Source organism: Petaurus breviceps, unplaced genomic scaffold (genome assembly GCF_028583685.1).
Source record: "Petaurus breviceps papuanus isolate PSGF00001 unplaced genomic scaffold, PetGlider_PUasm1.0 90734, whole genome shotgun sequence".
Lineage (NCBI taxonomy): Eukaryota > Metazoa > Chordata > Mammalia > Diprotodontia > Petauridae > Petaurus > Petaurus breviceps.
This window is the reverse complement of record NW_027187327.1, coordinates 10,735,700-10,739,512: the sequence shown is the minus strand read 5'-3', so window position 1 is coordinate 10,739,512 and position 3,813 is coordinate 10,735,700. Positions and strand designations below refer to the sequence as shown.

The 3,813-nt window shown below is 37.4% G+C and overlaps 1 long non-coding RNA gene across 1 annotated transcript in view; it reads right to left on the bottom strand.

The window, feature by feature from the left end:
- Positions 1-761: 761 nt before the first annotated feature.
- The window catches only part of LOC138145320 (uncharacterized), a 5,435-nt gene continuing 2,383 nt past the window's right edge, over positions 762-3,813 (bottom strand). The window contains exons 2-3 of the long non-coding RNA XR_011164186.1: positions 2,294-2,363; positions 762-1,302 (exon numbers count right to left, since the gene is read on the bottom strand). This is a non-coding gene — a long non-coding RNA (uncharacterized lncRNA). The remainder of the gene's footprint in view (positions 1,303-2,293; positions 2,364-3,813) is intronic.

The following is a 3,813-nucleotide window of genomic DNA, read 5'->3' as shown; positions in this document are numbered from 1 at the left end:
ACACACACACACACACACACACACACACACACACACACACACACACATATATATATATTTGCTTTTTGGGGGGCCATTGGGGTTAAGTGACTTGCCCAAGGTCACATGGCTAGTTTTTGTGTTAACTGTCTGAGGCCAAATTTGAACTCAGATCCTCCTGACTCCAGGGCTGGTGCTCTATTACTGCGCCACCTAGCCACCCCAAGATTCTGTTTTATAAACAAATTAGTCATGGAATAATGCACTTAGAGATAAGATAGATAGATGAGAGATTGGTAGTTAGGTAGGTAGGTAGACAGACAGACATATAGACAGAGATAGATAGATAGATAGATAGATAGATAGATAGATAGATAGATAGATAGATAGATAGATAGATAGATAGATAAAATGCTAGGAAGACTCATCTTCCTGAGCTCAAATCTGGCCTCAAACACTACCTACCTATGTGACTATGTGACCCTGGGCAAGTCACTTGACCCTGTTTGCCTTAGTTTCTTCATCTGTAAAAATCAACTGGAAAAGGAATGGCAAACCACTCCAGTATCTTTGCCAAGAAAACCCCAAATGGGGTCATAAGGAGTTAGCTACTCCTGAAAAAATGACCAAACATTGCCTATAGCACTTACCTTACAGGGTTGTTGTGATTCTCAAATAAGATATTTGTGAAACACTCTGAAAACATTAAAGCCATATATAAATGCCAGTTATTTAGTTGTTGTTATTTTTAATACTATACTTTAATTCAATGAATACTAATTAAGTACCTATCTGATCACAGGAGCATATATTTAGAAACAGATAGAACCTTAGAGTTTATTGAGTCCAATCACTTCATTTTAAAGATGAGAAAATTGAAAGAAAAAGTCAAGTGCCTTGTCCAAAGTCACACTGGTGTCAGAGGTGGGATTTGAACCCAGATTCTCTGACTCTAAATCCATCACTCTTGTCCACCATACCATACCACCTCTAGCATGGTGACACATACTGTTCTAGGGTCTGAGGAAACAAATACAAGAAAAGGAACTATCCCTGTCCTGAAAGAGCTTAAATCTGACAGGGTAAAAATAACCTGTACACAGATCAGTAAATACAAAATTTATACAAAATAAATTCAAAGCAATGTTTTAGATTGGGGAAGGGACAGAAAACAATAGCACTAACAAGCTATATATTTCCAACATGTTTTAAATGGGGGGAAAATCTCTGATATGGAGAAAAGTTATTCAGTCATCCAGTGGCTAGATCTACTGAGTCAGCAAACTCCCAGACATCTGAAGTCATTTGTTGGACTCTCCTTGTCTGTAAATTCAAAGAGACATGCTTTTGTTAACAAAAGTGAACAATCACACCAAATATTATCAAATTCATACTATTCATAAAAACATTTTAATTTATTCCCAAGGGACGTGGAGTCACAGCAGTAAAACTAACCTTGAGGAAGCCCTAGACAGAGAATCAGTGGTATTATTACTGAGAAGAAATTGTAACTTTTCCAGCTTCCCAGAGACATGCTCTACTCACTTGACCACATCGCTTCATCTAAAATATTCTGTACATGAATTATTTTTTTTAAATCACTCAAGAGCTTGGTTACACTGAATTCCAATTTTTGCTGGCTGCTCCACTTTGCAAATGCTAGCTGCCAAATATGCATAAAGTGTCTATTGAGAAGTTTATAGCTTCACTGGGAGATTAAAAGAAGTAGAGTACTTTCCAAGCAAGGAGACCACATCCTTTGCCAGAAAGGAACATATCCAACTCCTACAGATGTCATGGTGAAACAGATTTTCAAAGGAGATATGGTGTTCCAAAATTTGTCACTGATTAGGCAGGCAAGGATGAAGGCACCATTTAAAAAGAGCCAGTGGATTGAGATGCATCACAAAAGTAGTCTCAAAAAAAATATGTTGCCTTGATTTAATATCCATTCAACTCAGTAAATAGAACCACCCATCAGTCTATGAATTGATTAAAGATGTGAATGACTAGCACTTTCACATAATTCAGTCTGAAACATAGCAACAAACAATGAGGAATGTTAAAACTTATAGTAGAATTCCAGTTTAAGTTTTTGGCTTCCAAACAAAAATATTAGATAGGGACCCTCTTGTCAACTGGAAAATAATTATCTCCAGGGGTAAAGGGCTCTGTCTTTCTCCTGCACACCTCAAGGGCTGTCTGGTATTTATGCCAGTGCTAAATGTGACCATTTTAAACCAACATGCCAGAAGTTATACCTCCAATTAAGCCTCACTTTTCAAAGTAATCACTTGGGAAATTAGGTACTTACTTCATTAATTCTCAGATGATTTTTGGAATTCCCTCAACTCTGGAATAGCCTTTAAGAGTCAATGTGCATGCTGTAACAGAAAATTGGTTCCATTATTTTACAGCCACACTTTGTATGTGGGGGTAGAGAGGGTAGGAGTTTAGCCAAAGATAGTTCATGGTACCTTACTTACCTGACATGTCTATGAAAAGAGTTGAGGAATATTTCTAAAATGAAATAAATCTTCAAAGGATAAAAGTGTACCACCCCTGAGTTAGACCCTTTTCCTCCAGAGTAAACAAGAATTAAACTCTGCCATGAGGCCTCTGAAGACAATCTCCAGAAAGAAGTCTTGAATTTCCAATGATTGTATCTTAAACTGAGAGTATTTTCTTCTAAGAAGACATTATGAAATATGTCTTAAGTCTTGGTTGCCTCTTTAGAAAATGTGTCTCTCCTCCCAAGGTGACATCTCTAAAGGGAAAAACACTCAGAAGCATATATTGTCGGATCAAAGTTGATCCCATTAATTTATGGTCATGTATCAACATATAAAACCTTGAACTCTGTGTACTACCACTGGCCAAAACACTTTGAATTATTTTTAGTCCCTCCCTGATCCAATCCCACCCCCAATTTTGAGTACTTCCTACCAACCACAACCCTCAAAATTACTTTGTACTTACAAGCATTCATAGTTTCTATTTACTTTTCTTTGTATACATTATATCCTCCAACCCCCCAATAGAATGCAAGCTTTTTGAGAGCAGATATTGTCTTCATATTTGTTTTTGTATTCCTGGGATTTATTTCTTGAATTGAACATTCCTATCTTTGGTCATATTAGTGTAAGAAGTTCCATCATCATTTTCTTGTGCAATTCTCTAAACACATTTTTCTCTAGATTCTCTTAGAATTGCTTAGAGTCATGCATTTAAAGGGCTTCCAAAACTTCCTATAATTATAACTGAAGAGTTCCTCCTCATCTATCCAAAGAGTTAACTAATCTAAAAACCTACCAACCTCTTCTCTTCAGAGACGTTGTGGGCTACTGGAATGGAATGAAGTATATATTGCCAAGGGGGGTACCTAGGTTGGGCTTGGGATCAGGAAGATTTATTTTCAGAAGTTCAGATTCAGCCTCATATACTTATTAACTGTCTGACCTTGAGCAAATCATGTAATCCTGTTTGCCTGTTTCCTCATCGGTAAAATGAGCTAGAGAAGGAGATGGCAAGCCATTCCAAAATCTTTGCCAAATGGGATCATGAAGAGTTAGATATGGCTGAAACAAACAAATAAACAGCATTTACTTGGTCTTCAATTAATATTGTTTACAAGGAAGTTATCAATCTCCTGCTCTTACGACCAGAAAGATCAAGATAAGATCAAGATACTGATCTGTCTCTCTCTCTCTGTCTCTCTCTGTCTCTGTCTCTCTGTCTCTGTCTCTCTGTCTCTCTCTCTGTCTGTCTCTCTCTCTGTCTCTCTCTCTGTCTCTGTCTCTCTCTCTCTGTCTCTCTCTCTGTCTCTCTCTCTCT